The 18,029-nt window shown below is 40.2% G+C and overlaps 32 non-coding genes and 5 pseudogenes across 32 annotated transcripts; all 37 read right to left on the bottom strand.

The window, feature by feature from the left end:
- Positions 1-234: 234 nt before the first annotated feature.
- Positions 235-353, bottom strand: LOC146030888 (5S ribosomal RNA). The gene has a single exon (XR_014456369.1). It is a non-coding gene; the product is annotated as a 5S ribosomal RNA (ribosomal RNA).
- A 345-nt stretch (positions 354-698) lies between these two features.
- Positions 699-817, bottom strand: LOC146031502 (5S ribosomal RNA). Its single transcript, XR_014456968.1, has one exon. It is a non-coding gene; the product is annotated as a 5S ribosomal RNA (ribosomal RNA).
- Positions 818-1,162: 345 nt separating this feature from the next.
- On the bottom strand, positions 1,163-1,281 carry LOC146034611 (5S ribosomal RNA). Its single transcript, XR_014460015.1, has one exon. It is a non-coding gene; the product is annotated as a 5S ribosomal RNA (ribosomal RNA).
- A 345-nt stretch (positions 1,282-1,626) lies between these two features.
- Positions 1,627-1,745, bottom strand: LOC146031905 (5S ribosomal RNA). Its single transcript, XR_014457356.1, has one exon. It is a non-coding gene; the product is annotated as a 5S ribosomal RNA (ribosomal RNA).
- A 345-nt stretch (positions 1,746-2,090) lies between these two features.
- LOC146034616 (5S ribosomal RNA) lies at positions 2,091-2,209 on the bottom strand. Its single transcript, XR_014460021.1, has one exon. It is a non-coding gene; the product is annotated as a 5S ribosomal RNA (ribosomal RNA).
- A 345-nt stretch (positions 2,210-2,554) lies between these two features.
- Positions 2,555-2,673, bottom strand: LOC146030991 (5S ribosomal RNA). The gene has a single exon (XR_014456470.1). It is a non-coding gene; the product is annotated as a 5S ribosomal RNA (ribosomal RNA).
- Positions 2,674-3,019: 346 nt separating this feature from the next.
- Positions 3,020-3,137, bottom strand: LOC146029658 (5S ribosomal RNA; annotated as a pseudogene).
- Positions 3,138-3,477: 340 nt separating this feature from the next.
- On the bottom strand, positions 3,478-3,596 carry LOC146028444 (5S ribosomal RNA; annotated as a pseudogene).
- Positions 3,597-3,939: 343 nt separating this feature from the next.
- LOC146034604 (5S ribosomal RNA) lies at positions 3,940-4,058 on the bottom strand. Its single transcript, XR_014460008.1, has one exon. It is a non-coding gene; the product is annotated as a 5S ribosomal RNA (ribosomal RNA).
- A 344-nt stretch (positions 4,059-4,402) lies between these two features.
- LOC146031829 (5S ribosomal RNA) lies at positions 4,403-4,521 on the bottom strand. The gene has a single exon (XR_014457282.1). It is a non-coding gene; the product is annotated as a 5S ribosomal RNA (ribosomal RNA).
- A 345-nt stretch (positions 4,522-4,866) lies between these two features.
- On the bottom strand, positions 4,867-4,985 carry LOC146034592 (5S ribosomal RNA). Its single transcript, XR_014459996.1, has one exon. It is a non-coding gene; the product is annotated as a 5S ribosomal RNA (ribosomal RNA).
- A 345-nt stretch (positions 4,986-5,330) lies between these two features.
- On the bottom strand, positions 5,331-5,449 carry LOC146030849 (5S ribosomal RNA). The gene has a single exon (XR_014456332.1). It is a non-coding gene; the product is annotated as a 5S ribosomal RNA (ribosomal RNA).
- A 345-nt stretch (positions 5,450-5,794) lies between these two features.
- LOC146031281 (5S ribosomal RNA) lies at positions 5,795-5,913 on the bottom strand. Its single transcript, XR_014456751.1, has one exon. It is a non-coding gene; the product is annotated as a 5S ribosomal RNA (ribosomal RNA).
- A 344-nt stretch (positions 5,914-6,257) lies between these two features.
- LOC146034580 (5S ribosomal RNA) lies at positions 6,258-6,376 on the bottom strand. The gene has a single exon (XR_014459984.1). It is a non-coding gene; the product is annotated as a 5S ribosomal RNA (ribosomal RNA).
- A 345-nt stretch (positions 6,377-6,721) lies between these two features.
- On the bottom strand, positions 6,722-6,840 carry LOC146030887 (5S ribosomal RNA). The gene has a single exon (XR_014456368.1). It is a non-coding gene; the product is annotated as a 5S ribosomal RNA (ribosomal RNA).
- Positions 6,841-7,185: 345 nt separating this feature from the next.
- LOC146030967 (5S ribosomal RNA) lies at positions 7,186-7,304 on the bottom strand. Its single transcript, XR_014456447.1, has one exon. It is a non-coding gene; the product is annotated as a 5S ribosomal RNA (ribosomal RNA).
- Positions 7,305-8,612: 1,308 nt separating this feature from the next.
- LOC146032928 (5S ribosomal RNA) lies at positions 8,613-8,731 on the bottom strand. The gene has a single exon (XR_014458339.1). It is a non-coding gene; the product is annotated as a 5S ribosomal RNA (ribosomal RNA).
- A 345-nt stretch (positions 8,732-9,076) lies between these two features.
- LOC146034567 (5S ribosomal RNA) lies at positions 9,077-9,195 on the bottom strand. Its single transcript, XR_014459971.1, has one exon. It is a non-coding gene; the product is annotated as a 5S ribosomal RNA (ribosomal RNA).
- A 345-nt stretch (positions 9,196-9,540) lies between these two features.
- Positions 9,541-9,659, bottom strand: LOC146032080 (5S ribosomal RNA). The gene has a single exon (XR_014457526.1). It is a non-coding gene; the product is annotated as a 5S ribosomal RNA (ribosomal RNA).
- A 345-nt stretch (positions 9,660-10,004) lies between these two features.
- On the bottom strand, positions 10,005-10,123 carry LOC146034988 (5S ribosomal RNA). The gene has a single exon (XR_014460391.1). It is a non-coding gene; the product is annotated as a 5S ribosomal RNA (ribosomal RNA).
- Positions 10,124-10,468: 345 nt separating this feature from the next.
- LOC146033718 (5S ribosomal RNA) lies at positions 10,469-10,587 on the bottom strand. The gene has a single exon (XR_014459126.1). It is a non-coding gene; the product is annotated as a 5S ribosomal RNA (ribosomal RNA).
- Positions 10,588-10,933: 346 nt separating this feature from the next.
- On the bottom strand, positions 10,934-11,052 carry LOC146031263 (5S ribosomal RNA). The gene has a single exon (XR_014456733.1). It is a non-coding gene; the product is annotated as a 5S ribosomal RNA (ribosomal RNA).
- Positions 11,053-11,391: 339 nt separating this feature from the next.
- LOC146032298 (5S ribosomal RNA) lies at positions 11,392-11,510 on the bottom strand. The gene has a single exon (XR_014457740.1). It is a non-coding gene; the product is annotated as a 5S ribosomal RNA (ribosomal RNA).
- A 345-nt stretch (positions 11,511-11,855) lies between these two features.
- Positions 11,856-11,974, bottom strand: LOC146031904 (5S ribosomal RNA). The gene has a single exon (XR_014457355.1). It is a non-coding gene; the product is annotated as a 5S ribosomal RNA (ribosomal RNA).
- Positions 11,975-12,318: 344 nt separating this feature from the next.
- LOC146034554 (5S ribosomal RNA) lies at positions 12,319-12,437 on the bottom strand. Its single transcript, XR_014459959.1, has one exon. It is a non-coding gene; the product is annotated as a 5S ribosomal RNA (ribosomal RNA).
- A 346-nt stretch (positions 12,438-12,783) lies between these two features.
- Positions 12,784-12,902, bottom strand: LOC146028513 (5S ribosomal RNA; annotated as a pseudogene).
- A 345-nt stretch (positions 12,903-13,247) lies between these two features.
- Positions 13,248-13,366, bottom strand: LOC146034542 (5S ribosomal RNA). The gene has a single exon (XR_014459947.1). It is a non-coding gene; the product is annotated as a 5S ribosomal RNA (ribosomal RNA).
- A 344-nt stretch (positions 13,367-13,710) lies between these two features.
- LOC146031781 (5S ribosomal RNA) lies at positions 13,711-13,829 on the bottom strand. The gene has a single exon (XR_014457237.1). It is a non-coding gene; the product is annotated as a 5S ribosomal RNA (ribosomal RNA).
- Positions 13,830-14,175: 346 nt separating this feature from the next.
- Positions 14,176-14,294, bottom strand: LOC146028152 (5S ribosomal RNA; annotated as a pseudogene).
- Positions 14,295-14,639: 345 nt separating this feature from the next.
- Positions 14,640-14,758, bottom strand: LOC146031241 (5S ribosomal RNA). Its single transcript, XR_014456712.1, has one exon. It is a non-coding gene; the product is annotated as a 5S ribosomal RNA (ribosomal RNA).
- A 345-nt stretch (positions 14,759-15,103) lies between these two features.
- LOC146032029 (5S ribosomal RNA) lies at positions 15,104-15,222 on the bottom strand. Its single transcript, XR_014457478.1, has one exon. It is a non-coding gene; the product is annotated as a 5S ribosomal RNA (ribosomal RNA).
- Positions 15,223-15,567: 345 nt separating this feature from the next.
- On the bottom strand, positions 15,568-15,686 carry LOC146034530 (5S ribosomal RNA). Its single transcript, XR_014459935.1, has one exon. It is a non-coding gene; the product is annotated as a 5S ribosomal RNA (ribosomal RNA).
- A 345-nt stretch (positions 15,687-16,031) lies between these two features.
- Positions 16,032-16,150, bottom strand: LOC146034518 (5S ribosomal RNA). The gene has a single exon (XR_014459923.1). It is a non-coding gene; the product is annotated as a 5S ribosomal RNA (ribosomal RNA).
- A 345-nt stretch (positions 16,151-16,495) lies between these two features.
- On the bottom strand, positions 16,496-16,614 carry LOC146031004 (5S ribosomal RNA). The gene has a single exon (XR_014456483.1). It is a non-coding gene; the product is annotated as a 5S ribosomal RNA (ribosomal RNA).
- Positions 16,615-16,958: 344 nt separating this feature from the next.
- On the bottom strand, positions 16,959-17,077 carry LOC146031999 (5S ribosomal RNA). The gene has a single exon (XR_014457448.1). It is a non-coding gene; the product is annotated as a 5S ribosomal RNA (ribosomal RNA).
- Positions 17,078-17,422: 345 nt separating this feature from the next.
- Positions 17,423-17,541, bottom strand: LOC146029090 (5S ribosomal RNA; annotated as a pseudogene).
- A 344-nt stretch (positions 17,542-17,885) lies between these two features.
- Positions 17,886-18,004, bottom strand: LOC146034505 (5S ribosomal RNA). The gene has a single exon (XR_014459910.1). It is a non-coding gene; the product is annotated as a 5S ribosomal RNA (ribosomal RNA).
- Positions 18,005-18,029: the final 25 nt, after the last annotated feature.

Genomic DNA, 18,029 nt, shown 5'->3' with positions numbered 1-18,029 from the left:
AATACCTACAGGACATAATATTAGCAGGTGGTCTCAAATTAAACTACTAAAGAGGCTCAACACTATTTAGCTGCCAAAAGCAGTTGGAATTGGGCCGAAACAGTGTGGTAAGTCTTTAGGTGATGGCTATTGTGTCTGTTTGACCTCTCCCAAATGTCTGTATTGGCAATAAAAAGAAAAAGTTTCCAATTTAAATAGCTAGAGAATAAAAACAATTTGCCAGTAATGGGAAAAAACCTACAGCACCTGGTGTTCCCATGTGGTCTCCCACCCAAGTACTAACCAGGCCCAACACTGCTTAGCTTCCAAGATCAGACGAGATTGGGCGTATCCAATGTGGTATAGCTGTAGGTGATATAGAGTCACTTTTTTGCCCTCTTCTACTTCTATAACCAGGTAAGCTAATAAAAAAGTTTCCTAACATTATTGGCTTCCTTAAAAAAATTATGTGTTGGTAATGTAAAAAGACCTACAGGACATAATATTAGCAGGTGGTCTCAAATTAAACTACTAAAGAGGCTCAACACTGTTTAGCTGCCAAAAGCAGTTGGAATTGGGCCGAAACAGTGTGGTAAGTCTTTAGGTGATGGCTATTGTGTCTGTTTCACCTCTCTCAAATGTCTGTATTGGCAATAAAAAGAAAAAGTTTCCAATTTAAATAGCTAGAGAATAAAAACAATTTGCCAGTAATGGGAAAAAACCTACAGCACCTGGTGTTCCCATGTGGTTTCCCACCCAAGTACTAACCAGGCCCAACATTGCTTAGCTTCCAAGATCAGATGAGATTGGGCGTATCCAATGTGGTATGGCTGTAGGTGAGATGCAGGCACTTTTTTGCCCTCTTCTACTTCTATCTAAAGGTAAGCTAATAAAAAAGTTTCCTAACTATATTGGCTTACTGAAAAAAATCATGTGTTGGTAATGTAAAAAGACCTACAGGACATAATATTAGCAGGTGGTCTCAAATTAAACTGCTAAAGAGGCTCAATACTATTTAGCTGCCAAAAGCAGTTGGAATTGGGCCGAAACAGTGTGGTAAGTCTTTAGGTGATGGCTATTGTGTCTGTTTGACCTCTCCCAAATGTCTGTATTGGCAATAAAAAGAAAAAGTTTCCAATTTAAATAGCTAGAGAATAAAAACAATTTGCCAGTAATGGGAAAAAACCTACAGCACCTGGTGTTCCCATGTGTTCTCCCACCCAAGTACTAACCAGGCCCAACACTTCTTAGCTTCCAAGATCAGACGAGATTGGGCGTATCCAATGTGGTATGGCTGTAGGTGAGATACAGTCACTTTTTTGCCCTCTTCTACTTCTATAACAAGGTAAGCTAATAAAAAAGTTTCCTAACATTATTGGCTTACTGAAAAAAATCATGTGTTGGTAATGTAAAAAGACCTACAGGACATAATATTAGCAGGTGGTCTCAAATTAAACTACTAATGAGGCTCAACACTGTTTAGTTGCCAAAAGCAGTTGGAATTGGGCCGAAACAGTGTGAAAAGTCTTTAGGTGATGGCTATTGTGTCTGTTTCACCTCTCTCAAATGTCTGTATTGGCAATAAAAAGAAAAAGTTTCCAATTAAAATAGCTAGAGAATAAAAACAATTTGACAGTAATGGGAAAAAACCTACAGCACCTGGTGTTCCCATGTGGTCTCCCACCCAAGTACTAACCAGGCCCAACACTGCTTAGCTTCCAAGATCAGACAAGATTGGGCGTATCCAATGTGGTATGGCTGTAGGTGAAATAGAGTCACTTTTTTGCCCTCTTCTTCTTCTATAACCAGGTAAGCTAATAAAAAAGTTTCCTAACATTATTGGCTTACTGAAAAAAATCATGTGTTGGTAATGTAAAAAGACCTACAGGACATAATATTAGCAGGTGGTCTCAAATTAAACTACTAATGAGGCTCAACACTGTTTAGCTGCCAAAAGCAGTTGGAATTGGGCCGAAACAGTGTGGTAAGTCTTTAGGTGATGGCTATTGTGTGTGTTTCACCTCTCTCAAATGTCTGTGTTGGCAATAAAAAGAAAAAGTTTCCAATTTAAATAGCTAGAGAATAAAAACAATATGCCAGTAATGGGAAAAAACCTACAGCACCTGGTGTTCCCATGTGGTCTCCCACCCAAGTACTAACCAGGCCCAACACTGCTTAGCTTCCAAGATCAGACGAGATTGGGCGTATCCAATGTGGTATGGCTGTAGGTGAGATGCAGGCACTTTTTTGCCCTCTTCTACTTCTATCTAAAGGTAAGCTAATAAAAAAGTTTCCTAACTATATTGGCTTACTGAAAAAAATCATGTGTTGGTAATGTAAAAAGACCTACAGGACATAATATTGGCAGGTGGTCTCAAATTAAACTGCTAAAGAGGCTCAATACTATTTAGCTGCCAAAAGCAGTTGGAATTGGGCCGAAACAGTGTGGTAAGTCTTTAGGTGATGGCTATTGTGTCTGTTTGACCTCTCCCAAATGTCTGTATTGGCAATAAAAAGAAAAAGTTTCCAATTTAAATAGCTAGAGAATAAAAACAATTTGCCAGTAATGGGAAAAAACCTACAGCACCTGGTGTTCCCATGTGGTCTCCCACCCAAGTACTAACCAGGCCCAACACTGCTTAGCTTCCAAGATCAGACGAGATTGGGCATATCCAATGTGGTATGGCTGTAGGTGAGATAGAGTCCCTTTTTTGCCCTCTTCTACTTCTATAACCAGGTAAGCTAATAAAAAAGTTTCCTAACATTATTGGCTTACTGAAAAAAATCATGTGTTGGTAATGTAAAAAGACCTACAGGACATAATATTAGCAGGTGGTCTTAAATTAAACTACTAATGAGGCTCAACACTGTTTAGCTGCCAAAAGCAGTTGGATTTGGGCCAAAACAGTGTGGTAAGTCTTTAGGTGATGGCTATTGTGTCTGTTTCACCTCTCTCAAATGTCTGTATTGGCAATAAAAAGAAAAAAGTTTCCAATTTAAATAGCTAGAGAATAAAAACAATTTGCCAGTAATGGGAAAAAACCTACAGCACCTGGTGTTCCCATGTGGTCTCCCACCCAAGTACTAACCAGGCTCAACACTGCTTAGCTTCCAAGATCAGACAAGATTGGGCATGTCCAATGTGGTATAGGTGAGATAGAGTCACTTTATTGCCCTCTTCTACTTCTATAACCAGGTAAGCTAATAAAAAAGTTTCCTAACTGTATTGGCTTACTGAAAAAAATCATGTGTTGGTAATGAAAAAAGACCTACAGGACATTATATTAACAGGTGGTCTCAAATTAAACTACTAAAGAGGCTCAACACTATTAAGCTGCCAAAAGCTGTTGGAATTGGTCCGAAACAGTGTGGTAAGTCTTTAGGTGATGGCTATTGTGTCTGTTTGACCTCTCTCAAATGTCTGTATTGGCAATAAAAAGAAAAAGTTTCCAATTTAAATAGCTAGAGAATAAAAACAATTTGCCAGTAATGGGAAAAAACCTACAGCACCTGGTGTTCCCATGTGGTCTCCCACCCACGTACTAACCAGACCCAACTCTGCTTAGCTACCAAGATCAGACGAGATTGGGCGTATCCAATGTGGTATGGCTGGAGGTGAGACACAGGCACTTTTTTGCCCTCTTCTACTTCTATAACAAGGTAAGCTAATAAAAAAGTTTCCTAACTGTATTGGCTTACAGAATAAAATCATGTGTTGGTAAAGTAAAAAGACCTACAGGACATAATATTAGCAGGTGGTCTCAAATTAAACTACTAAAGAGGCTCAACACTGTTTAGCTGCCAAAAGCAGTTTGAATTGGGCCGAAACAGTGTAAAGTCTTTAGGTGATGGCTATTGTGTCTGTTTGACCTCTCCCAAATGTCTGTATTGGCAATAAAAAGAAAAAGTTTCCAATTTAAATAGCTAGAGAATAAAAACAATTTGCCAGTAATGGGAAAAAACCTACAGCACCTGGTGTTCCCATGTGGTCTCCCACCCAAGTACTAACCAGGCCCAACACTGCTTAGCTTCCAAGATCAGACGAGATTGGGCGTATCCAATGTGGTATGGCTGTAGGTGAGATACAGTCACTTTTTTGCCCTCTTCTACTTCTATAACCAGGTAAGCTAATAAAAAAGTTTCCTAACATTATTGGCTTACTGAAAAAAATCATGTGTTGGTAATGTAAAAATACCTACAGGACATAATATTAGCAGGTGGTCTCAAATGAAACTACTAAAGAGGCTCAACACTATTTAGCTGCCAAAAGCAGTTGGAATTGGGCCGAAACAGTGTGGAAAGTCTTTAGGTGATGGCTATTGTGTCTGTTTCACCTCTCTCAAATGTCTGTATTGGCAATAAAAAGAAAAAGTTTCCAATTTAAATAGCTAGAGAATAAAAACAATTTGCCAGTAATGGAAAAAACCTACAGCACCTGGTGTTCCCATATGGTCTCCCACCCAAGTACTAACCAGGCCCAACACTGCTTAGCTTCCAAGATCAGACGAGATTGGGCGTATCCAATGTGGTTTGGCTGTAGGTGAGATACAGGCACTTTTTTGCCCTCTTCTACTTCTATAACCAGGTAAGCTAATAAAAAATTTTCCTAACATTATTGGCTTACTGAAAAAAATCATGTGTTGGTAATGTAAAAAGACCTACAGGACATAATATAAGCAGGTGGTCTCAAATTAAACTACTAATGAGGCTCAACACTGTTTAGCTGCCAAAAGCAGTTGGAATTGGGCCGAAACAGTGTGGTAAGTCTTTAGGTGATGGCTATTGTGTCTGTTTCACCTCTCTCAAATGTCTGTGTTGGCAATAAAAAGAAAAAGTTTCCAATTTAAATAGCTAGAGAATAAAAACAATTTGCCAGTAATGGGAAAAAACCTACAGCACCTGGTGTTCCCATGTGGTCTCCCACCCAAGTACTAACCAGGCCCAACACTGCTTAGCTTCCAAGATCAGACGAGATTGGGCGTATCCAATGTGGTATGGCTGTAGGTGAGATGCAGGCACTTTTTTACCCTCTTCTACTTCTATCTAAAGGTAAGCTAATAAAAAAGTTTCCTAACTATATTGGCTTACTGAAAAAAATCATGTGTTGGTAATGTAAAAAGACCTACAGGACATAATATTAGCAGGTGGTCTCAAATTAAACTGCTAAAAAGGCTCAATACAATTAAGCTGCCAAAAGCAGTTGGAATTGGGCCGAAACAGTGTGGTAAGTCTTTAGGTGATGGCTATTGTGTCTGTTTGACCTCTCCCAAATGTCTGTATTGGCAATAAAAAGAAAAAGTTTCCAATTTAAATAGCTAGAGAATAAAAACAATTTGCCAGTAATGGGAAAAAACCTACAGCACCTGGTGTTCCCATGTGGTCTCCCACCCAAGTACTAACCAGGCCCATCACTGCTTAGCTTCCAAGATCAGACGAGATTGGGCGTATTCAATGTGGTATGGCTGTAGGTGAGATACAGTCACTTTTTTGCCCTCTTCTACTTTTATAACCAGGTAAGCTAATAAAAAAGTTTCCTAACATTATTGGCTTACTGAAAAAAATCATGTGTTGGTAATGTAAAAAGACCTACAGGACATAATATTAGCAGGTGGTCTCAAATTAAACTACTAATGAGGCTCAACACTGTTTAGTTGCCAAAAGCAGTTGGAATTGGGCCGAAACAGTGTGGAAAGTCTTTAGGTGATGGCTATTGTGTCTGTTTCACCTCTCTCAAATGTCTGTATTGGCAATAAAAAGAAAAAGTTTCCAATTTAAATAGCTAGAGAATAAAAACAATTTGCCAGTAATGGGAAAAAACCTACAGCACCTGGTGTTCCCATATGGTCTCCCACCCAAGTACTAACCAGGCCCAACACTGCTTAGCTTCCAAGATCAGACGAGATTGGGCGTATCCAATGTGGTATGGCTGTAAGTGAGATACAGGCACTTTTTTGCCCTCTTCTACTTCTATCTAAAGGTAAGCTAATAAAAAACTTTCCTAACTATATTGGCTTACTGAAAAAAATCATGTGTTGGTAATGTAAAAAGACCAACAGGACATAATATTAGCAGGCGGTCTCAAATTAAACTACTAAAGAGGCTCAACACTATTTAGCTGCCAAAAGCAGTTGGAATTGGGCCGAAACAGTGTGGTAAGTCTTTAGGTGATGGCTATTGTGTCTGTTTGACCTCTCCCAAATGTCTGTATTGGCAATAAAAAGAAAAAGTTTCCAATTTAAATAGCTAGAGAATAAAAACAATTTGCCAGTAATGGGAAAAACCTACAGCACCTGGTGTTCCCATGTGGTCTCCCACCCAAGTACTAACCAGGCCCAACACTGCTTAGCTTCCAAGATCAGACGAGATTGGGCGTATCCAATGTGGTATGGCTGTAGGTGAGATACAGGCACTTTTTTGCCCTCTTCTACTTCTATAACCAGGTAAGCTAATAAAAAAGTTTCCTAACATTATTGGCTTACTGGAAAAAATCATGTGTTGGTAATGTAAAAATACCTACAGGACATAATATTAGCAGGTGGTCTCAAATTAAACTACTAAAGAGGCTCAACACTATTTAGCTGCCAAAAGCAGTTGGAATTGGGCCGAAACAGTGTGGTAAGTCTTTAGGTGATAGCTATTGTGTCTGTTTGACCTCTCCCAATTGTCTGTATTGGCAATAAAAAGAAAAAGTTTCCAATTTAAATAGCTAGAGAATAAAAACAATTTGCCAGTAATGGGAAAAAACCTACAGCACCTGGTGTTCCCATGTGGTCTCCCACCCAAGTACTAACCAGGCCCAACACTGCTTAGCTTCCAAGATCAGACGAGATTGGGCGTATCCAATGTGGTATAGCTGTAGGTGATATAGAGTCACTTTTTTGCCCTCTTTTACTTCTATAACCAGGTAAGCTAATAAAAAAGTTTCCTAACATTATTGGCTTCCTTAAAAAAATTATGTGTTGGTAATGTAAAAAGACCTACAGGACATAATATTAGCAGGTGGTCTCAAATTAAACTACTAAAGAGGCTCAACACTGTTTAGCTGCCAAAAGCAGTTGGAATTGGGCCGAAACAGTGTGATAAGTCTTTAGGTGATGGCTATTGTGTCTGTTTCACCTCTCTCAAATGTCTGTATTGGCAATAAAAAGAAAAAGTTTCCAATTTAAATAGCTAGAGAATAAAAACAATTTGCCAGTAATGGGAAAAAACCTACAGCACCTGGTGTTCCCATGTGGTCTCCCACCCAAATACTAACCAGGCCCAACACTGCTTAGCTTCCAAGATCAGATGAGATTGGGCGTATCCAATGTGGTATGGCTGTAGGTGAGATGCAGGCACTTTTTTGCCCTCTTCTACTTCTATCTAAAGGTAAGCTAATAAAAAAGTTTCCTAACTATATTGGCTTACTGAAAAAAATCATGTGTTGGTAATGTAAAAAGACCTACAGGACATAATATTAGCAGGTGGTCTCAAATTAAACTGCTAAAGAGGCTCAATACTATTTAGCTGCCAAAAGCAGTTGGAATTGGGCCGAAACAGTGTGGTAAGTCTTTAGGTGATGGCTATTGTGTCTGTTTGACCTCTCCCAAATGTCTGGGTACTTGTGTATTTTGGCGGCGCCCATCGCATCGCATACCATAACACATACGATGGTATGCGATGCGACGCGATATCGTACGATAGAGCACGATGGCATACAATTTTGAAATTGTATGCCATTGTACATGGCATACGATGCCATACGATGCGATGCGATGCGATTAAACATTGTATAAGCACCCTAATGGGTGCTTATACTATGTTAAGCACCCAAATGGGTGCTTACAATGTTAAATGCACCCCCACGCCACCCCCCACTATAAACGTGAACCCGAAGCGTGGCGAGCGCAGCGAGCCCGCGAGGGTCGGCGGTACGCGTCCTACGACCTTTTCATACCCCCACTATCCACGTCGGCGTGGAGTTGAGAATAGAATAGTGTGGCGAGCGCAGCGAGCCACCGAGCCCGAAGCGTGGCGAGCGCAGCGAGCCCCGCGAGGGGACGCGGATACCTTCACAGGTAAACGCTTCCCCTCGCGGGCTTCACAGGTGTCCGCGTCGCCACGGACACCTGTGAAGCCCGCGAGGGGACGCGTATAACTGTGAAGGTATCCGCGTCCCCTCGCGGGGCTCGCTGCGCTCGCCACGCTTCGGGCTCGGTGGCTCGCTGCGCTCGCCACACTATTCTATTCTCAACTCCACGCCGACGTGGATAGTGGGGGTATAAAAAGGTCGTAGGACGCGTACCGCCGCCCCTCGCGGGCTCGCTGCGCTCGCCACGCTTCGGGTTCACGTTTATAGTGGGGGGGTGGCGTGGGGGTGCATTTAACATTGTAAGCACCCATTTGGGTGCTCAAAAGCACCCTTTAGGGTGCTTATACGATTTTTGGTCGTATAGGGGGTCAAAATCGCGTCGCATCGCATCGCATGCCATCGGGTGCATGGCATGCGATGCGACGCGATCTGTTCGTCGTACGACGGACATCGGGGGCGCCGCCAAAATACACAAGTACCAATGTCTGTATTGGCAATAAAAAGAAAAAGTTTCCAATTTAAATAGCTAGAGAATAAAAACAATTTGCCAGTAATGGGAAAAAACCTACAGCACCTGGTGTTCCCATGTGTTCTCCCACCCAAGTACTAACCAGGCCCAACACTGCTTAGCTTCCAAGATCAGACGAGATTGGGCGTATCCAATGTGGTATGGCTGTAGGTGAGATGCAGGCACTTGTTTGCCCTCTTCTACTTCTATCTAAAGGTAAGCTAGATAAAAAGTTTCCTAACTATATTGGCTTACTGAAAAAAATCATGTGTTGGTAATGTAAAAAGACCTACAGGACATAATATTAGCAGGTGGTCTCAAATTAAACTACTAAAGAGGCTCAACACTATTTCGCTGCCAAAAGCAGTTGGAATTGGGCCGAAACAGTGTGGTAAGTCTTTAGGTGATGGCTATTGTGTCTGTTTGAACTCTCCCAAATGTCTGTATTGGCAATAAAAAGAAAAAGTTTCCAATTTAAATAGCTAGAGAATAAAAACAATTTGCCAGTAATGGGAAAAAACCTACAGCACCTGGTGTTCCCATGTGGTCTCCCACCCAAGTACTAACCAGGCCCAACACTGCTTAGCTTCCAAGATCAGACGAGATTGGGCGTATCCAATGTGGTATGGCTGTAGGTGAGATACAGTCACTTTTTTGCCCTCTTCTACTTCTATAACAAGGTAAGCTAATAAAAAAGTTTCCTAACATTATTGGCTTACTGAAAAAAATCATGTGTTGGTAATGTAAAAAGACCTACAGGACATAATATTAGCAGGTGGTCTCAAATTAAACTACTAATGAGGCTCAACACTGTTTAGTTGCCAAAAGCAGTTGGAATTGGGCCGAAACAGTGTGAAAAGTCTTTTGGTGATGGCTATTGTGTCTGTTTCACCTCTCTCAAATGTCTGTATTGGCAATAAAAAGAAAAAGTTTCCAATTAAAATAGCTAGAGAATAAAAACAATTTGCCAGTAATGGGAAAAAACCTACAGCACCTGGTGTTCCCATATGGTCTCCCACCCAAGTACTAACCAGACCCAACACTGCTTAGCTTCCAAGATCAGACGAGATTGGGCGTATCCAATGTGGTATGGCTGTAGGTGAGATAGAGTCACTTTTTTGCCCTCTTCTACTTCTATAACCAGGTAAGCTAATAAAAAAGTTTCCTAACATTATTGGCTTACTGAAAAAAATCATGTGTTGGTAATGTAAAAAGACCTACAGGACATAATATTAGCAGGTGGTCTCAAATTAAACTACTAATGAGGCTCAACACTGTTTAGCTGCCAAAAGCAGTTGGATTTGGGCCAAAACAGTGTTGTAAGTCTTTAGGTGATGGCTATTGTGTCTGTTTCACCTCTCTCAAATGTCTGTATTGGCAATAAAAAGAAAAAGTTTCCAATTTAAATAGCTAGAGAATAAAAACAATTTGCCAGTAATGGGAAAAAACCTACAGCACCTGGTGTTCCCATGTGGTCTCCTACCCAAGCACTAACCAGGCCCAACAATGCTTAGCTTCCAAGATCAGACGAGATTGGGCGTATCCAATGTGGTATGGCTGCAGGTGAGACACAGTCACTTTTTTGCCCTCTTCTACTTCTATAACCAGGTAAGCTAATAAAATAGTTTCCTAACTGTATTGGCTTAATGAAAAAAATCATGTGTTGGTAATGTAAAAAGACCTACAGGACATAATATTAGCAGGTGGTCTCAAATTAAACTACTAAAGAGGCTCAACACTGTTTAGCTGCCAAAAGCAGTTGGAATTGGGCCGAAACAGTGTGGTAAGTCTTTAGGTGATGGCTATTGTGTCTGTTTGACCTCTCCCAAATGTCTGTATTGGCAATAAAAAGAAAAAGTTTCCAATTTAAATAGCTAGAGAATAAAAACAATTTGCCAGTAATGGGAAAAAACCTACAGCACCTGGTGTTCCCATGTGGTCTCCCACCCAAGTACTAACCAGGCCAAACACTGCTTTGCTTCCAAGATCAGACGAGATTGGGCGTATCCAATGTGGTATGGCTGTAGGTGAGATGCAGGCACTTTTTTGCCCTCTTCTACTTCTATCTAAAGGTAAGCTAATAAAAAAGTTTCCTAACTATATTGGCTTACTGAAAAAAATCATATGTTGGTAATGTAAAAAGACCTCCAGGACATAATATTAGCAGGTGGTCTCAAATTAAACTACTAAAGAGGCTCAATACTATTTAGCTGCCAAAAGCAGTTGGAATTGGGCCGAAACAGTGTGGTAAGTCTTTAGGTGATGGCTATTGTGTCTGTTTGACCTCTCCCAAATGTCTGTATTGGCAATAAAAAGAAAAAGTTTCCAATTTAAATAGCTAGAGAATAAAAACAATTTGCCAGTAATGGGAAAAAAACCTACAGCACCTGGTGTTCCCATGTGGTCTCCCACCCAAGTACTAACCAGGCCCAACACTGCTTAGCTTCCAAGACCAGACGAGATTGGGCGTATCCAATGTGGTATGGCTGTAGGTGAGATGCAGGCACTTTTTTGCCCTCTTCTACTTCTATCTAAAGGTAAGCTAATAAAAAAGTTTCCTAACTATATTGGCTTACTGAAAAAAATCATGTGTTGGTAATGTAAAAAGACCAACAGGACACAATATTAGCAGGTGGTCTCAAATTAAACTACTAAAGAGGCTCAACACTATTTAGCTGCCAAAAGCAGTTGGAATTGGGCCGAAACAGTGTGGTAAGTCTTTAGGTGATGGCTATTGTGTCTGTTTGTCCCAAATGTCTGTATTGGCAATAAAAAGAAAAAGTTTCCAATTTAAATAGCTAGAGAATAAAAACAATTTGCCAGTAATGGGAAAAACCTACAGCACCTGGTGTTCCCATGTGGTCTCCCACCCAAGTACTAACCAGGCCCAAAACTGCTTAGCTTCCAAGATCAGACGAGATTGGGCGTATCCAATGCGGTATGGCTGTAGGTGAGATACAGTCACTTTTTTGCCCTCTTCTACTTCTATAACCAGGTAAGCTAATAAAAAAGTTTCCTAACATTATTGGCTTACTGGAAAAAATCATGTGTTGGTAATGTAAAAATACCTACAGGACATAATATTAGCAGGTGGTCTCAAATTAAACTACTAAAGAGGCTCAACACTATTTAGCTGCCAAAAGCAGTTGGAATTGGGCCGAAACAGTGTGGTAAGTCTTTAGGTGATGGCTATTGTGTCTGTTTGACCTCTCCCAAATGTCTGTATTGGCAATAAAAAGAAAAAGTTTCCAATTTAAATAGCTAGAGAATAAAAACAATTTGCCAGTAATGGGAAAAAACCTACAGCACCTGGTGTTCCCATGTGGTCTCCCACCCAAGTACTAACCAGGCCCAACACTGCTTAGCTTCCAAGATCAGACAAGATTGGGCGTATCCAATGTGGTATGGCTGTAGGTGAGATAGAGTCACTTTTTTGCCCTCTTCTACTTCTATAACCAGGTAAGCTAATAAAAAAGTTTCCTAACATTATTGGCTTACTGGAAAAAATCATGTGTTGGTAATGTAAAAATACCTACAGGACATAATATTAGCAGGTGGTCTCAAATTAAACTACTAAAGAGGCTCAACACTATTTAGCTGCCAAAAGCAGTTGGAATTGGGCCGAAACAGTGTGGTAAGTCTTTAGGTGATGGCTATTGTGTCTGTTTGACCTCTCCCAAATGTCTGTATTGGCAATAAAAAGAAAAAGTTTCCAATTTAAATAGCTAGAGAATAAAAACAATTTGCCAGTAATGGGAAAAACCTACAGCACCTGGTGTTCCCATGTGGTCTCCCACCCAAGTACTAACCAGGCCCAACACTGCTTAGCTTCCAAGATCAGACGAGATTGGGCGTATCCAATGTGGTATGGCTGTAGGTGAGATACAGTCACTTTTTTGCCCTCTTCTACTTCTATAACCAGGTAAGATAATAAAAAAGTTTCCTAACATTATTGGCTAACTGAAAAAAATCATGTGTTGGTAATGTAAAAAGACCTACAGGACATAATATTAGCAGGTGGTCTCAAATTAAACTACTAATGAGGCTCAACACTGTTTAGCTGCCAAAAGCAGTTGGTATTGGGCCGAAACAGTGTGGTAAGTCTTTTGGTGATGGCTATTGTGTCTGTTTCACCTCTCTCAAATGTCTGTATTGGCAATAAAAATAAACTGTTTCCAATTTAAATAGCTAGAGAATAAAAACAATTTGCCAGTAATGGGAAAAAAAACTACAGCTCCTGGTGTTCCCATGTCATCTCTCACCCAAGTACTAACCAGGCCCAACACTGCTTAGCTTCCAAGATCAGACGAGATTCGGCGTATCCAATGTGGTATGGCTGTAGGTGAGATACAGGCACTTTTTTGCCCTCTTCTACTTCTATCTAAAGGTAAGCTAATAAAAATGTTTCCTAACTGTATTGGCTTACTGAAAAAAATCATGTGTTGGTAATGTAAAAAGACCTACAGGACATAATATTAGCAGGTGGTCTCAAATTAAACTACTAATGAGGCTCAACACTATTAAGCTGCCAAAAGCAGTTGGAATTGGGCCGAAACAGTGTGGTAAGTCTTTAGGTGATGGCTATTGTGTCTGTTTGACCTCTCCCAAATGTCTGTATTGGCAATAAAAAGAAAAAGTTTCCAATTTAAATAGCTAGAGAATAAAAACAATTTGCCAGTAATGGGAAAAAACCTACAGCACCTGGTGTTCCCATGTGGTCTCCCACCCAAGTACTAACCAGGCCCAACACTGCTTAGCTTCCAAGATCAGACGAGATTGGGCGTATCCAATGTGGTATGGCTGTAGGTGAGATACAGTCACTTTTTTGCCCTCTTCTACTTCTATAACCAGGTAAGCTAATAAAAAAGTTTCCTAACATTATTGGCTTACTGAAAAAAATCATGTGTTGGTAATGTAAAAATACCTACAGGACATAATATTAGCAGGTGGTCTCAAATTAAACTACTAAAGAGGCTCAACACTATTTAGCTGCCAAAAGCAGTTGGAATTGGGCCGAAACAGTGTGGTAAGTCTTTAGGTGATGGCTATTGTGTCTGTTTGACCTCTCCCAAATGTCTGTATTGGCAATAAAAAGAAAAAGTTTCCAATTTAAATAGCTAGAGAATAAAAACAATTTGCCAGTAATGGGAAAAACCTACAGCACCTGGTGTTCCCATGTGGTCTCCCACCCAAGTACTAACCAGGACCAACACTGCTTAGCTTCCAAGATCAGACGAGATTGGGCGTATCCAATGTGGTATGGCTGTAGGTGAGATACAGTCACTTTTTTGCCCTCTTCTACTTCTATAACCAGGTAAGATAATAAAAAAGTTTCCTAACATTATTGGCTAACTGAAAAAAATCATGTGTTGGTAATGTAAAAAGACCTACAGGACATAATATTAGCAGGTGGTCTCAAATTAAACTACTAATGAGGCTCAACACTGTTTAGCTGCCAAAAGCAGTTGGTATTGGGCCGAAACAGTGTGGTAAGTCTTTTGGTGATGGCTATTGTGTCTGTTTCACCTCTCTCAAATGTCTGTATTGGCAATAAAAATAAACTGTTTCCAATTTAAATAGCTAGAGAATAAAAACAATTTGCCAGTAATGGGAAAAAAACCTACAGCTCCTGGTGTTCCCATGTCATCTCTCACCCAAGTACTAACCAGGCCCAACACTGCTTAGCTTCCAAGATCAGACGAGATTCGGCGTATCCAATGTGGTATGGCTGTAGGTGAGATACAGGCACTTTTTTGCCCTCTTCTACTTCTATCTAAAGGTAAGCTAATAAAAAAGTTTCCTAACTGTATTGGCTTACTGAAAAAAATCATGTGTTGGTAATGTAAAAAGACCTACAGGACATAATATTAGCAGGTGGTCTCAAATTAAACTACTAATGAGGCTCAACACTATTAAGCTGCCAAAAGCAGTTGGAATTGGGCCGAAACAGTGTGGTAAGTCTTTAGGTGATGGCTATTGTGTCTGTTTGACCTCTCCCAAATGTCTGTATTGGCAATAAAAAGAAAAAGTTTCCAATTAAAATAGCTAGAGAATAAAAACAATTTGCCAGTAATGGGAAAAAACCTACAGCACCTGGTGTTCCCATGTGGTCTCCCACCCAAGTACTAACCAGGCCCATCACTGCTTAGCTTCCAAGATCAAACGAGATTGGGCGTATCCAATGTGGTATGGCTGTAGGTGAGATACAGGCACTTTTTTGCCCTCTTCTACTTCTATAACCAGGTAAGCTAATAAAAAAGTTTCCTAACATTATTGGCTTACTGAAAAAAATCATGTGTTGGTAATGTAAAAAGACCTACAGGACATAATATTAGCAGGTGGTCTCAAATTAAACTACTAATGAGGTTCAACACTGTTTAGCTGCCAAAAGCAGTTGGAATTGGGCCGAAACAGTGTGGTAAGTCTTTAGGTGATGGCTATTGTGTCTGTTTCACCTCTCTCAAATGTCTGTTTTGGCAATAAAAAGAAAAAGTTTCCAATTTAAATAGCTAGAGAATAAAAACAATTTGCCAGTAATGGGAAAAAACCTACAGCACCTGGTGTTCCCATGTGGTCTCCCACCCAAGTACTAACCAGGCCCAACACTGCTTAGCTTCCAATATCAGACGAGATTGGGCGTATCCAATGTGGTATGGCTGTAGGTGAGATGCAGGCACTTTTTTGCCCTCTTCTACTTCTATCTAAAGGTAAGCTAATAAAAAAGTTTCCTAACTATATTGGCTTACTGAAAAAAATCATGTGTTGGTAATGTAAAAAGACCTACAGGACATAATATTAGCAGGTGGTCTCAAATTAAACTGCTAAAGAGGCTCAATACTATTTAGCTGCCAAAAGCAGTTGGAATTGGGCCGAAACAGTGTGGTAAGTCTTTAGGTGATGGCTATTGTGTCTGTTTGACCTCTCTCAAATGTCTGTATTGGCAATAAAAAGAAAAAGTTTCCAATTTAAATAGCTAGAGAATAAAAACAATTTGCCAGTAATGGGAAAAAACCTACAGCACCTGGTGTTCCCATGTGGTCTCCCACCCAAGTACTAACCAGGCCCAACACTGCTTAGCTTCCAAGATCAGACGAGATTGGGCGTATCCAATGTGGTATGGCTGTAGGTGAGATACAGTCACTTTTTTGCCCTCTTCTACTTCTATAACCAGGTAAGCTAATAAAAAAGTTTCCTAACATTATTGGCTTACTGAAAAAAATCATGTGTTGGTAATGTAAAAAGACCTACAGGACATAATATTAGCAGGTGGTCTCAAATTAAACTACTAATGAGGCTCAACACTGTTTAGCTGCCAAAAGCAGTTGGAATTGGGCCGAAACAGTGTGGTAAGTCTTTAGGTGATGGCTATTGTGTCTGTTTCACCTCTCTCAAATGTCTGTTTTGGCAATAAAAAGAAAAAGTTTCCAATTTAAATAGCTAGAGAATAAAAACAATTTGCCAGTAATGGGAAAAAACCTACAGCACCTGGTGTTCCCATGTGGTCTCCCACCCAAGTACTAACCAGGCCCAACACTGCTTAGCTTCCAAGATCAGACGAGATTGGGCGTATCCAATGTGGTATGGCTGTAGGTGAGATGCAGGCACTTTTTTGCCCTCTTCTACTTCTATCTAAAGGTAAGCTAATAAAAAAGTTTCCTAACTATATTGGCTTACTGAAAAAAATCATGTGTTGGTAATGTAAAAAGACCTACAGGACATAATATTAGCAGGTGGTCTCAAATTAAACTGCTAAAGAGGCTCAATACTATTTAGCTGCCAAAAGCAGTTGGAATTGGGCCGAAACAGTGTGGTAAGTCTTTAGGTGATGGCTATTGTGTCTGTTTGACCTCTCCCAAATGTCTGTATTGGCAATAAAAAGAAAAAGTTTCCAATTTAAATAGCTAGAGAATAAAAACAATTTGCCAGTAATGGGAAAAAACCTACAGCACCTGGTGTTCCCATGTGGTCTCCCACCCAAGTACTAACCAGGCCCAACACTGCTTAGCTTCCAAGATCAGATGAGATTGGGCGTATCCAATGTGGTATGGCTGTAGGTGAGATACAGTCACTTTTTTGCCCTCTTCTACTTCTATAACCAGGTAAGCTAATAAAAAAGTTTCCTAACATTATTGGCTTACTGAAAAAAATCATGTGTTGGTAATGTAAAAAGACCTACAGGACATAATATTAGCAGGTGGTCTCAAATTAAACTACTAATGAGGCTCAACACTGTTTAGTTGCCAAAAGCAGTTGGAATTGGGCCGAAACAGTGTGGAAAGTCTTTAGGTGATGGCTATTGTGTCTGTTTCACCTCTCTCAAATGTCTGTATTGGCAATAAAAAGAAAACGTTTCCAATTTAAATAGCTAGGAATAAAAACAATTTGCCAGTAATGGGAAAAACCCTACAGCACCTGGTGTTCCCATATGGTCTCCCACCCAAGTACTAACCAGGCCCAACACTGCTTAGCTTCCAAGATCAGACGAGATTGGGCGTATCCAATGTGGTATGGCTGTAGGTGAGATACAGGCACTTTTTTGCCCTCTTCTACTTCTATCTAAAGGTAAGCTAATAAAAAAGTTTCCTAACTATATTGGCTTACTGAAAAAAATCATGTGTTGGTAATGTAAAAAGACCAACAGGACACAATATTAGCAGGTGGTCTCAAATTAAACTACTAAAGAGGCTCAACACTATTTAGCTGCCAAAAGCAGTTGGAATTGGGCCGAAACAGTATGGTAAGTCTTTAGGTGATGGCTATTGTGTCTGTTTGACCTCTCCCAAATGTCTGTATTGGCAATAAAAATAAACTGTTTCCAATTTAAATAGCTAGAGAATAAAAACAATTTGCCAGTAATGGGAAAAAACCTACAGCTCCTGGTGTTCCCATGTCGTCTCTCACCCAAGTACTAACCAGGCCCAACACTGCTTAGCTTCCGAGATCAGACGAGATTCGGCGTATCCAATGTGGTATGGCTGTAGGTGAGATACAGGCACTTTTTTGCCCTCTTCTACTTCTATCTAAAGGTAAGCTAATAAAAAAGTTTCCTAACTGTATTGGCTTACTGAAAAAAATCATGTGTTGGTAATGTAAAAATACCTACAGGACATAATATTAGCAGGTGGTCTCAAATTAAACTACTAAAGAGGCTCAACACTATTTAGCTGCCAAAAGCAGTTGGAATTGGGCCGAAACAGTGTGGTAAGTCTTTAGGTGATGGCTATTGTGTCTGTTTGACCTCTCCCAAATGTCTGTATTGGCAATAAAAAGAAAAAGTTTCCAATTTAAATAGCTAGAGAATAAAAACAATTTGCCAGTAATGGGAAAAACCTACAGCACCTGGTGTTCCCATGTGGTCTCCCACCCAAGTACTAACCAGGCCCAACACTGCTTAGCTTCCAAGATCAGACGAGATTGGGCGTATCCAATGTGGTATGGCTGTAGGTGAGATACAGTCACTTTTTTGCCCTC

Source organism: Crinia signifera, chromosome 8, assembly GCF_055691185.1.
Source record: "Crinia signifera chromosome 8, ASM5569118v1, whole genome shotgun sequence".
NCBI lineage: Eukaryota > Metazoa > Chordata > Amphibia > Anura > Myobatrachidae > Crinia > Crinia signifera.
Note: the sequence above shows the minus strand (reverse complement) of the source record. Positions and strands in the feature narration are given on the sequence as shown.